The following is a 14,510-nucleotide window of genomic DNA, read 5'->3' as shown; positions in this document are numbered from 1 at the left end:
AACCGGTAAGGTTGGATTGCGGGTCCAGTTCATCCGTTTATACTCTTAGAATAAGTAATGTCAGGGACGACATTTTCTAAGGGGGGGAGAGTGTGACAGTCGGCACCGAGGGAAAAACAGGGGTCGTTAAAATTTTACTAATTGTAGGAGCAACGTTTATTTTGGGACATGGTGTAGGCGGTTGTCAGGGGAGCGCGTGCTAGGGTTGAGTCAGGCAACAAAGGAACTTGAGGAACGTAAAGTTAAGATCGGTGGCCCCACCAAAGTTAAGATTTCAATGGTTCAGGATGAGGCAGGGGCTAGTAATGTGCTAGCGGAAATCCAAGCACTACGATTGGAAGTGAAGGAGCTGCGCACGTCGATGAAGGAGCGGGACAACACGAACAGCGACCAGCAGAAACCGCGTGACCCACACAGCACTACCAAAAGGAGACGGAATCGATGTCAGGCATGTGTGGACAATGAAGTGCAGCGGTGTTTCCATTGTTACCTGTGTGGAAGTGGCGATCACTACAAGGCCTATTGTACAAAATCGAAGTCACAGGGAAACGAGTAGAGGTTACCGACAGGGGGATGTCAGTGGCCTGTGTGTCAGAAAAGTCCCCTACTCCTGTTTGCTATCATTGTGGTTGTGGTTTACAAAAAATTGCGAAGGTGTGTACGGGATGTCACTCGGTGACTTAATGTTCCAAGTCCTGTCAGAGAGGGCATTGGGCGGTGCATAGGAACCTATGTAAGGTGATTCAAGCGGAGAAGAATAGGAGACGGGAACTGGAAAAAGACTCTGTGACAGCAGCATCACTCGGTGGAACTGTCCATGGACTGACTCCAAGGGCAAAATCTGAACTGGTTAAATTAGTGGGTGAACAATGTAATATTTAAATTCTTTGTTTTCAGGCAACCATCTAAACCTGCAGGGAAGCTGGTGTTGACCAAGTGTAATGGTGACAGGACGATTGGGCGATCCAGGACAGGATGTGTTGTACATTCGAGGGGTCCGATGAGTATATGGTGGCCACTTATACAGTTCGACTTAAAGTAATCGGGGGAAAGCCTCTTTAGTAACCGGTAAGGTTGGATTGCGGGTCCAGTTCATCAGTTTATACTCTTAGAATAAGTAATGTCAGGGACGACATTTTCTAAGGGGGGGAGAGTGTGACAGTCGGCACCGAGGGAAAAACAGGGGTCGTTAAAATTTTACTAATTGTAGGAGCAACGTTTATTTTGGGACATGGTGTAGGCGGTTGTCAGGGGAGCGCGTGGTTGTGCCCCGTAGTATCTTGGGATAGCGTCACCTGAAATCGAGGCTAGCCATTTTTGAGGAAATAAACTTCAGATCGGTCCAAATTTCCGTTGTCAACTTTCACTCACTTTCTCCCTATCCTTGCAGGTAAGATGAAAGACTTTTACTCAGATCAAAACATAAGTTATAGTGCATGTACTGGTACCACAAAAGTGGACTGAAATCAGTTCGGGTAGAGTTATTTTAGACTTGGAACCGGCCGGTCGTAGAGACGTCAGTTTGGCTGCGGGGCCGTTTCCCGCCGTGGCGGCAGGACAGAATCAAAGTCCATTTACGAGGCTCTGCATGGTTTAAGCCAGGTATTTTGGCTGCGGTCAGTGATAGAAGGTTAAGCCTGAGTCAATGAATAACACGTGTGTGTACAGCTGGTAAAATGGTGGCAGAATTTGAGTAGAATTCATGCAGAGGCTTCGTCGGGTTAGTTCGTAACTCTACCAATAGGTGGCAGGAACGCATGGGCACGTCCCATATTTGCATATCTGGGGAAAACCCCTGAAGTTTTGGTGTTGAGAAACCTTATTTGATATGTTCATGGTTCTCTCTTTGAGCTCCCTGGAAGGGATTAGTAAGTAAGTAAGAAATATAGCACTGATGGTTGTCAAGACTAAATACTATTAGTAATGTCATTGCAAGAGATGGGTGTGAAATCTCAGTGTGATGGAAATTGTCATTCAAATGTAACTGGTGGAATAAGGACGTTAGTAGGTAAAGCTGATGTTAACCCTTGTTGGGAATATTGATGTTAAAAACCGCTACAATGGTAAGGTTACTTCTATACATGCATAACTGTTCAAGGGAGCTCTTATGTTCTACCTGTACATTTGTTATTTGTTGTCTTCCCTCCTTTTGGGGAGGCTAGCCATTTTTGAGGAAATAAACTTCAGATCGGTCCAAATTTCCGTTGTCAACTTTCACTCACTTTCTCCCTATCCTTGCAGGTCCACCCCATCCCGGGGTTACATGAACAGAAACCAGAGTATGGGGAAGACTCACAGCAAGCAACAGTAAAAGGATGGGGGAAAAACAAACTGGTTGATGCATTTCAATTGCCACTTGTGACTGGAAGAGACAAGACTCTTTGGTGGGGTAATTCTTCAGAAATCCTACTGCTGCCCCAAGTAGAAATTCTTGAAAGTACCACAAGGAAAACAATGTTGATTGTTTTATATTGTATGTATTTACAAATCCACTGATGACATTAACTTGATGACTCTAGAGGAGATCGCACATTGTGGGAAATATCATTGGTGTTGCTTGCCTAAAGTCTTCATTGTTTCTGAGAGTATTCAATAGAACAAGAGGCCCAAGGGCCTGGCGCTCAGCTGAAATGGATAGGTGAAGGCAAGGGCCAAGTGTGTGTCGGTACCGTTATTATGAGGCAACGTGAAGCTATAACGTCTAGCACGCAGAAGTGCTGATGCGAAAGACCTTCTTGATATATCAGTGCATGCTGAAGTACTGAGTTGACGTCACCCAGGTATTATGACGTAAAGTCATTTATATTGCCGTTGCAGTAGTGGGGTGTGTGATGACGTCAAGGAGTTGTGTGGTGACGTCAAAGAGTGGAGTCCTTGTCTTCATGCAGCGTAGGTGGAACTAATAACATGCACTTGGACACAAGGTACATAATTATTACAGTGTATTTTGTGAGGTGGGGCCTGGTGCTTTACAATGGTCAAATGAACCGACTGTTGTCTGGACATTGATGAAGTGAATGCAGCCAAATGTTTGGGACGGTCTTTTTTGTATGTGAAGAAAAGAAGATAAAGAGTTGGTTAACAAAATGAACTTTATTGGTGCGGCAGATATTTGATGCCTTTCGGCAGATATTTGAAGCGCCTTGCGGCAGATATTTGTTGCCTTGCGGCAGATATTTGATAACGCTCTCCAGGAATGGAAAGCAGTAAAACGAGTAAGCACACGTTACTCTGAATGTGGGAACAGCAAGTGCTTTCCTGGACTTGAAATGTGCCAACGACTCCTCTTGCAATAACCAACAACAGTTAATCTGTAAAAAAAGAGAAGAGAAATTAACACTGACTGAATAAAAAAGGGTGACATAGACGGGGAAATGTACACCACCGGATACAGTCTGTGATATCCTGAACAAAGCATCTATGGAAGCAAATCCAGAAAGAGACTTAACCTTCGAAGGGCACACTTATCACTCAGTGAAAAGTCAGTCCTGGGGTTTGTTTTCCAATTCAAAATAAAAGTGTAACCTCTTTAAATTAGTCTCACAGACTGAACCATAACACTCAACAGCTAACCGTGCCCACATGATGACTGATGTGAGCCAAGTTGGGTTTAAAGATGAGCGAGTGGTGTACTACATTTTGAAAATTGTCTATCGTCTACGACATGTGACAGAACAGGATCTAGTGGACTTAATGATGAGGTACTATCAAATAAGGTGTCCATCAAATGAATCATGAGGGCCAGTTGAGTTATACTCTAAGCCTGTCCTATAGGGCTAGGCTATCGTTTTTGTCTTTTTTACAGCCTACAGTACAGCCATGCATGCACAGCGCAGTGTACAGACAGTACAGGATTGCCAACCAAAAACATGAGCATTGCTGCGTAACGAAACTGCAGTGGAATTCATACTACAATGTCATAATGACAATGTGACTTTCAAAATAATTGTAAACAAACGTAAATGGCGAGATTTGTTGCAAAATTGCCAACTGCAACAACTCTGGGACCGTCCCAAAATGGCCGACGGCGAATTCTCCGGTCGCTAGCGCAGTCCATAAACAAGCATCAATTTTACCAACTTTGGGTGCAAGCTTGGTCATAAAAGTTACAGAACTGTCAGAAATACATCTAAACAACATATATACACAGTTAAAAGTGCATAAAAATCCCGTTTCAACCTCCGGGCGCTACTTTTTTTTCTCCGCCACGCGCCGGGCCCTACCGGTCGTTATTTAGTGCGACCGCCACCAGAGTGTTTATCAGTAATCACGATCTTTCGCCGTTTTAATTGCGCGTTTTAGGCAGATTAATCAATTATTACATGCATGCATTATATATCACCGAAATGATAATTGCGTTGGCTATTTGAAACTAAGTTCAGATATCATTTTCGATCTTTGAATTGAATTTAGGCGAGTGATTTTTGACACCCTGTCGACATATCAGGACTTGCAAAATTCACGCGAGATCGCTTGCATCATCGGCACGTTTGAAAACCGAATTTCACAAATTCCACAAATATTTATCACATACCATATGTATCACCACAAAGGTAACTCTCTAGACTATTTGAAACCAAGTTCAGATACTTATTTTCACAAAAATTCGAAGCTATGCAAGCGATTTTTCAGTGGTAGAGATCGACGGAAACAAATTTCTCGCTCTAAAATGACATGAGACGAGCACCAACTTTCGCTAATTTGTGCACAAAATTTCCGCAATATTATAAAAAACTATTGATAAATCTGAATTATATAGACTCTTTTCAGTACCCAAACAAATTTCAGGTACATGGTCATGTTGATTAAAAGAGTATCAACCGATTGAACATGAGAAAGTTCACTCATCTTCATTGAAGCAGCGACTACCGCCATTTTTAAATGGTGGCATCTCTTCTATCGATCGGCCAATCAGCGGCACTGCTTGCAAAAAAGTTTAGCCACCGCCAAATTTGAAATCGCCAAAATTCAGGCAATGTGCCTGCAGCGCCAACTGGCGGTTAAAACTATATTAATTCCATTAAAAGTAAAAAATGAAAAAATATTTAAAAATATTCAGCCACATTTGAAAACAATATTTGCTCTGTGGACCGAGGTAAAAAGGGAAAGAAATCTAAACGCGAAATGACCTCATTCTCTTAATACAGGTCGGATCGCGCTGATTTTTCGTTTTTTGAGTTCACCTTGGGCAACTCCTAATTTAGCACCGTCAACGAAGTGGCTAGGTCTTCCCGGTCAGAAATGTCCAATTTTGTCCACATATGGGTCCCTAGATGGATGGATTGCAGGACGGACACCATTTGAACAGCTATACTACTAGCTCCGCTGACTTTGTCAGCTGAGCTAAAAAACCTGAATAAATGGTTGTGAAATTAATAAACGTTTCCTCATATTTTTTCTGTCTCATTCACCAAGGGACACCCAACAGAAGACATTTAATGAATGCCTGTTAAAGGGGAACACACCAAAATGCTATCTGGGTGCTGATAAAGATGGCACTGCACACGGTTAAACCTCCTTTGTGCTATGAAAATGAATGTGCTATAAAAAAATCATGCTAGTTATGATGTAACGATAGTGAGAAGACCACAGCAGTGATAATATGCGTAAAGCATATCATATTGTTTCCTCACAAAAACTTTCCTGTGTCCTCCCTTTAAACATGTTCAAAGCAGCATGAATGCCCTTGTGGTATTCATCTGATTGCAACACACGTGGACGTCTTAATTATAGATACGCACGTGGCTACATAAACATGGTGATGGTCTCTGATTGGATGATAGATGTACACTGTGTACCAAGTATCGAGTATCAAGTATAGGAAAAAAATTTCGCAAGCCGCCACGTCTGCCCTGAACCGCCATGGAAGAAGCTATATCCGCAGTAGTTCCTGTACACTCATAAATAAATTACCATAATACTCATGAATATTTAATTAGTTCACTAAGCAAAATGGTGGAGAGCAGGTCATGGAGTTTAATTTTGTGCCCTCACTCAGGAGGGTACTTTTCCCACTGGAAATAATGTAAATATTGTAAATAATAACACTATTACCAATGACACCAGTCTTTCTGTCGTCAATCTCTCACAGCACAACCTGACCCCAGCACAGCTATCTTTGCTCTCCAAGGGCCTAAACTTCTGTCCCACTCTGGGTGAACCCGACATAGCGGAAGCCCGAGCTGACATGGACAAATTTCATGTCAGCCTCCGTCGGAAGTGTTTCTTCTCTGAATACCAACCGAACACAGACCCTACAAACCACACTATCACGGATGACACTGCCACTGCTACTTTCGGCCTTAATACACAGATCCAGCAGAGGACTTTTAAGAACAAATCCTCGTTCAACCCCCCTGGACCTAAAAATCTAGAGACATTCATCTCCATGAATGAGCTGGACTTGGCTACGTCACGTAGCTTTGCACCAAAATCCCAAAATCTCACCAGGGACGAAAAACAGGCACTGACAGAACTCAAACGCCTACCAAACATTGTCATCAAACCTGCAGACAAAGGGTCAGCTGTGGTAGTCATGAACTCTTCAGATTACAAAAAGGAAGCCCTCCGTCAATTAGCTGACATCCGTTTCTATTCGAAACAGGACACCAACCTCACTGAGCGCCACCAATCGGAGGTCTCACTGCTTGTCAATAACCTCCATATCTGGAAGGAAATTAGCAAGAAATGCAAGGACTATCTCATTCAGAGAAAACCACGCACACCACAATTCTACCTCTTACCCAAGATACACAAGGGAGTCCTCCCACCTCCGGGACGACCCATCATGTCAGCAAATGGATGCCCCACAGAACGAATATCTTCGTTTGTAGACAGCTTCCTGCAACCACTGGTCAAAACAACGAGATCTTTCATCAAGGATACAACACACTTTTTACGGGTATTACGCGACATAGGCCAACTCCCTGACGACGCACTACTGGTGACCCTGGACGTCACCTCCCTGTACACCAACATCCCACATTTAGAAGGGAAAACGGCTGTGGAACGCATTTTAGCACTCCACCGCCACACCAATACAATACCCACCAACTTCCCACTCGTCCTGCTCCTGGATGCAGTCCTCACTATGAACAACTTTGAGTTCAATGGGGAAAACTACCTCCAGACCGGAGGTGTTGCCATGGGTACCAAAGACGCCCACTCCCTAGCCAACATCTTCATGGCACATTTTGAGGAGACGCACGTCTACACATACCACCTACAACCCCTCACCTGGGTTAGGTTCATCGATGATGTGTTCCAAATATGAACACACGGCCGCAGGGAATTGGATATCTTCATCCAACATCTCAATGATTGCCACCCGACGATCAAATTCACGGCGGAAATCTCCAGCCAGTCTGTGAATTTTCTAGACACAGTAGTCAGCATCAATGAAGACCGTAATATCATTACGTCCCTATACTGCAAAGCTACTGACGCGCACAACTACCTGCTGTTCTCCTCAGCACACCCGAGACATTGCCTCAAAAGCACACCCTACAGTCAATTTCTCAGGATCCGCCGGATCTGTAGCCTGGACACAGATTTTGAGGAAAATGCCGTCATGATCGGCCGCCACTTCATGCGACATGGCTACCCTTTATCACTTGTAGAGACAGCCCTCATCCGGGCCTACCGCACCTCTTGATCTGATCTCCTCAGAGATGAGGCCCCACTGGACACGGACAATCAACCAGGGACGACTGAGGACAATTTCTTCCTTATATCGACCTTTATCCCGGGCTTCCAAGCAATACAGCGCATTGTTAGCCACAACTGGCCCGTGCTCCTGAAATCCATTGCAACGCGTCAGCTACATGACTCTCGCATCACATTTGGCCACAGAAACCCTCCCAATCTCCGGGATCTTCTGGTCAGAGCCAAATTCACCGACACCGCAACACAATCAGGGGGACCTACAATCCCCACTGCCGGCGCAACCCGTTTGCCTCCGGGTTCCCGCAACGCGTGCCCAAGAGCCAACACCTCTTGTCGTTACTGCCCTAAACTCAACCTGACGGGAAGGATCGGCAGCACAACTACCACGCGCTCATACACGGCCATGAAGCACATCACATGCAAAAGCAGTAACCTCATTTACTGCATCACATGCAAAAGATGCAACCAACAATACGTTGGTCAAACCAAGCTCCGCCTCATGGACAGATTTGTAAAACACTTTTACAATATCTCCAAGGGCAACAAAGATGACACCATCTGCCGGCACTTCACCAGCCATAACCACGCAGGCATTGATGATGTGTCCATATCAATCCTGTCCTTCATCCACGCCCACCCAGAATCGCCCCAAAGTGCTGTACTCAGGGACACCATCGAAATCAGATGGATCCATAGATTGCGCACTGTAGCTACGCTGGGACTCAATGTCCTAGACTATTATGTACTGTACACATACATTGCCACATCTTTTAACAACTTTTCCCTATGTGTACTCTACAGGGTTCCCCCAGTCTTACTCCAAAGACAGGGGCAGCATTACTTCAACCGTATCCCGACACACTCCATGTCACATCCTATCCACTCAGGACAGGCTATCCGTCAAGCTATTGACCCCTGGAACTAACATCGGAACCATTCCGGTCCCAGACTGTCCGACATGTAAAATACTTACAGGTCAACTGGATATGCGGCCTTTTACTCCCCACAGCCGCACATCTAGGATAGGAACATTTTTCTATCAACAGTCCACGGCCCGCCTCTGCAGGGCCAACCCATCTTGATCAATATCGCCTTTATAAGTGTCTGATGAGCAACTTCTGCGAAACTGTTCACACCACACCTGGCATAACCCACATGGCGCGCCTCCCCGCCATTCCGCGCAACTTTGCGTCATGCTCCCTAGGAGCATGACGTCATGTCCGTCTCAAAGCCATGACGTCATAAGGGGCCCAGCATCACGTCAACCACTGCGTCTTGACGTCAGTTCCAACACCTGACACGGTTTAAGAGATCAAGCGAAGACTTTTGAGCCTTCACAACGGTCACACAAGCCAATTAAGCTGGTCGCATCTCACCGCATTGCCACGTCAAAAATACTTATACCTACATTTGCAGAGGATTTGCAAATCCACTACATATCTGTAAAAAATATATGTTTGGCCCTATGTAGGCCTACTGTTGCAGAGGATTGTATCCCATTTCCCTTTTAGAGTCCCAATCATCATACACTAATTTGTTGTTGAAGCTCTAATTTTGTTGCTGGATTTATTTCTGGATTAGTTGGATCACTATAAAGTGTGTCACACAACATGAGCAAACTAATTAAGCCTATAAAAGGATTCACAGACAATAGGAAACTGAAGAAAATGGCTTCGGTGGCAGAAATACTTGTAAGGGGAGATTTAAAGAGAGCTTCATTGGTCTCGCAGGGTTTCTTCCCTCTTTTGTATAAAGAAAAGCATACTCAGATGGGTCATTTACAACCCTAGACATCCTACAGTGATTATGGAAGAGGTACAGTTGCCCCCTATTGAATTCGTCCCCACCAATATGGGTGGACAACATTTGCTCTGTGAAAACTATAAGTTCCGTCTGAACCGAAGAGCAAATGATGGAAGACGCTACTCGAAGTGTGCTTTAGAAACGTGCCCAGCCACTGCTACCACAGATGAAAATAACAGGTAACTGCAAACATTTTTAAATGTTACACAAGAACTGATTAGTGATATCACTTCTGCTGCACAGATCTTATTTGCATTAGTCAAATATTTATAGTTTGACACTCGTGACTGGGGTGGGGAAATTTCACTGCACTGGTTTTAATTGTATTGATTTTGTAGCATTTCTGCATTTTGTTTAAGCTTTTTTTCATCAGTTTCTAACAAATTCTCATACAACATCTAATTTGTATTTTCAGGTTAACGAAAATTACTGAGCACAATCATCCGGCAATAAAAGGACAACTGGTTGCTGAGAAAATCTGCCGTGGTATCAAGCGAAGAGCAACGGAGGAAGTCACACCAGTTCCTGCAATATACCAGGAAGAGGTGTTTAACGCCGCAAACGATGGTCTCCTGGATGCTGCTGCAATAGTTCATATGCCAAACATGGTTGGAGTCGCATCTTCAGCGTATCGTGCCAGGAGGAAACGACTTCCCTTGCTGCCACAACTTCGGGAACAAATAGTTCCAGTAGGAGAATGGACACTAACATCAGATGGTTTGGACTTTCTTCTTGCTGATGATGGTGATGCGGATAAGGTCTTGATATTTGCGTCAAACGAAGGCCTGCAAAGGATTTGTGGTGCAAACACACTTTATATGGATGGAACATTTTATTCAGCCCCTAATCTGTTCGCACAGTTATATACAATCCATGCAAAGTCATATGGGCAAATGTTTCCGTTGGCCTACGGGTTGCTGCCAGACCGTCGTCAAGACACTTACGAACCTTCTGTCAATCTGATTGCAAATGCAGCTGGTGAACAAGGTCAACATTTTGAGCCCCCAACGATCATGGTGGATTATGAGATGGGTGCCATCAGGGCAATTCAAAACACACTCCCGAACACTGACATAAAGGGCTGTCTCTTCCATTACGGGCAAGCTATTAATAGGGCAGTACAGCGTTTTGGATTTCAGGCAGAGTACCACAATGCTGAAGCATATTCTCCTCTTAAGAAATGGATCCAGAGGACGCAAACACCAAATTGACTTTGTGTGGGGAAGGACAGTGCAGGAGGCTCCTCAGGTTCAACAAGCAGCAGATTTCAGTAATTATGTGCGTCAAATGTGGGTGGCTCGTGATGCTCGATATTCCAGAGATATATGGAACCAGTTCGATCGTATCGGGGAGTCTCGTACCATCAACGCCTTGGAAGGTTGGCACCACAAGGTCAACAGTTACATTGGGAAGGCCCATCCGAACATTTTTGAACTAATCCAGTTCCTCAAGAAAGAAGAACAATTCCAGCGTTAAATAGGAGGTCGTCCAAATCCCCGCCGACTAACATATGTTCGCATAGATGACAGGATCACCAGACTCAAAACTCAGCTCGAGGTCAATCAGAGAACAGTCATCAGCTATGTAGATGCAGTTGGACATTTGTTGCATGTGTAAAGGACTATGGGATTGACTGAGAGCCCACGAAGTATCGGGCCAGACATGATAAAGTCCAATGTGGACTTAGATTTACTGTCGTCTGTGAAGAAATTTTGGTTAAAATAATATGATAAGAATAAGTATTTCGGTTTAACAACGTTTCTATGTAATACGAAAGAATAAATTGTCGTTAAAACAAAGTCTATAAAAAAGAATTAAGTATTTTGGTTAACAAAGTGTCTGTGTAATAAGAAAGAAGTATTGTTGAATTTTCAAGGATTCTATTTAAAGGGAATAAAGTTAATGTCAAGGTGTCCACATGACCATATTGTATATGTAAATAAAAGTCAACAAAAGAAATAATATTTGTGTCATTTTCTGTTTGAAGGACACTAGAGGCAGCGAGTTACATGTATCAGGCAGATATGAGTACAGTCACTATACCACAGGTGAGGCTAATGACTACAAACTTATGGATTATCAAAAAATAGGTTGACAAATAGTGCATAATGTTCCATAATTCATAGGTTTGTAGTCAATAGCGCCACCTGATGTATAGTGACCGTACTCCTATCTGCCAGCTAAAAATTCGCCTCAAACCACCTCTATTCAATACAAATATCCAGAAAGTCCTACTTTCCTTCCCATTCATAAAAAAAGGCAGTAAAAGTAGGCGAAATGGCTAGTAGGCGAAAGGGCAAGTAGGCGAAATGGCTTGTAGGCGAATTGACAGGTAGGCGAAATGGCTAGTAGGCGAAATGGGAAATAGGCAAAATGGTTGTAGGCGAAATGGCTGAAGGCGAAATGATTATAGGCGAAATGATTGTAGGCGAAAGGCTGTAGGCGAAATGGCGATACACCGTATACAACACCGCGTCCGCAGTGTTGAGTGTACATGTACATGTACATGTATGTACAGAGTTGACTGCACATGCACACACAGTGCGCATTGGTGCAAATTTATAGTAAATTGGCCTACTCAAAGATGCACATATACTTAAATGGACAAGAATGGACATGGAAGCTTATCAATTAATCTAATCTATTATAAGGTCCTTGTGACGGTCAGAGGTTTATGTGTGGCGTAGTGCATTTTAAGTTTAGCGTGTCTTGTTGTTTTCGCGCCCTATTCTCCAGGAGCATGCACATTTGCCATTTTCCGCCCACCGCAGTAGACACGATTTTTATACTTGTTCCGATAATTTTGAATTATAACATGCCTTAGTACAACAATGTTAAAAAGTCTATGGTAATTTGTTTTAATAAAAGATTCACAAAAGGGGGAATGTGTAATGTAGGAGAAGAACAGATTGAACATGTTGAGTCGATTAAATATCTTGGGGTAGTATTTTCTTGTAATGGAAGTTTTAAAGCTGCCAGACAAGCACTAAAGGTTAAAGGTAGGAAGGCCTTATTTGGTTTATTGAAAAATTTCAATATCTATGAGGGGACCTCTGTATCTGATTTGTTACATTTGTTTGATATGATGGTAAAACCCCGACTCTTGTACGCTTCTGAAATTTGGGGTGCATATATGTATAGAAAACCATCACCTGCTGCAATTTTGCAAGGTTTGTCTTCGGGAAAGTGTGAGCATGACTGTGTTCATTTGAACGCTTGTAAAGCCTTCTTAGGGTTAAAACGACATGTGTCAAATGTTGGTGTTTATGCAGAATTGGGAAGAATTCCCTTTATTTTAAATATTTTGGTATCAATACTCAAATTCGGAAAGCATATTGTTATGTACAACAACAAGATAGCTCGGGCTGTTATGGAAATGGAGTTTATGGCCTTCGCGGCTGGAGAGAGAAGTTATTTGAGTATTGTTGATGCAACCTTCTCTTTAGTTGGTTTAGAGTTCAAAGGTTTGTATAATGTTATGAATGTTTCAACTGTGGATTTGTACAGGAGAATCAAAGAGAAGTTGGAGGTTCATCTTTGTTCAGACATAAATTGTTCTCCTAAGTTGCAATTGTATGCCCAATTTAAACATACTGTATGTAGAGAAAAATATTTAGATTGTGTGAAAAACCCTTATTCAAGGAGGGCGATTAGTCGCGTTAGGCTGTCGGCTCATTGTTTTGACATTGAGCTCGGTCGCAAGTTAAAAGTGCCCAGAGATCAGCGTTTGTGTTCCAATTGTGATTCTGGGGAGTTGGGAGATGAGGAAAATACTCTCTTCTTCTGCAATAGAAAGGAGTTAATGGATTTGAGAAGAGTGGTTGTAGTACAAATTTCCGATATTGTTGATAGCTTCAAATTGTTAAGTGTTAGTGATAAGTTCAAATATTGCTTTATGGCTGGGGACACGAATATTTGTTCGGTAATAGGTAGATATTTCCATAAAGTGTTAGAGATAGTTAGAGGATAAATCATTACATTTTGTATTTCATGTACATCTTTATTGCTAAAAAACCCAATGTAAATTCATTTTTATACGGAGGCAATAAAAGTTATTATTATTATTATATAAGGCCGGGATAGAGGTAATTAAAGAATAACAAATGTATAGACTTATTAGGTTGCACTGTTACAGTTCTGGGCCTTTTTGGTTGGCCCTACAAGAGTGTTTTAGTTGACAGGGTTTCAGTGCGAGTGGCGTACATGTGTGTAAAGTGATACAGTGATGAAAGGCAAAAAAACATTAGAGTACTGCACAACAAACCCTAATGCTGTAGTGACTCTTGTAAAGGAGCCAGACAACATTCAGGATAAAAATGCCATTTCAATCAAGGTTCACATGGACGATGATTTGAATGTTGCTGGTTACGTTCCCGGATGCCGTATAAAATCTGTCACAAGTGCTTTGGACAAAGGGGAAATAACCTCCATACGCATTCTAAAAGTGTACCGGAAGTACGAGCTCGTCTTCTGTGGATATTGTGAACTGTTGAAGAAGGGACAGTGGCCTCAAGTTGATAATGGTCACACATATGGTTCAGTTTGGTGAAAAAACAATTGGAAGATTGTGATTTGATTGTTCAGAAAATATGTCTTTATTGTAGTACATTTGTTCTCTTTTTCGCTCCTTCTTCCAGGAAACAATTTGCATTAGAAGAGCATTAGTTACTACAAGGCTTGATTAAATGGGATAGTCAAGGACTGTCAGATACCAAACTGATTTGTCAGGTGGGCAGTTGGCCGGTGCCCAACTTGAATGACATAACCCACAAGTTATTAAATAATCATACAATATACTAGTAGATAAAACCCACATTGAAATGAACATGTCAAACAGCAAATCACTGCCTCACACTTTGGCCTGTACCTTTAAAGAGAGACTTCATAGATATTTGATGTACTGATAAAACTTTAGAAATGGGTTAATGGCAGTCATTTAATCAATCCTGAATGAAAATGATTATTTTCCCACGGATAGTTATTTCTTAATTAGTGTTTTAAAATTTCCAAATCCATCATCTGCTACGAGCCTGCTGAGACAA

The sequence above is a fragment of the Lineus longissimus genome, chromosome 12 (assembly GCF_910592395.1).
Source record: "Lineus longissimus chromosome 12, tnLinLong1.2, whole genome shotgun sequence".
Taxonomy (NCBI): Eukaryota; Metazoa; Nemertea; class Pilidiophora; order Heteronemertea; family Lineidae; genus Lineus; species Lineus longissimus.
The sequence above is the reverse complement of the archived record's forward strand: the minus strand, read 5'-3'. Positions refer to the sequence as shown.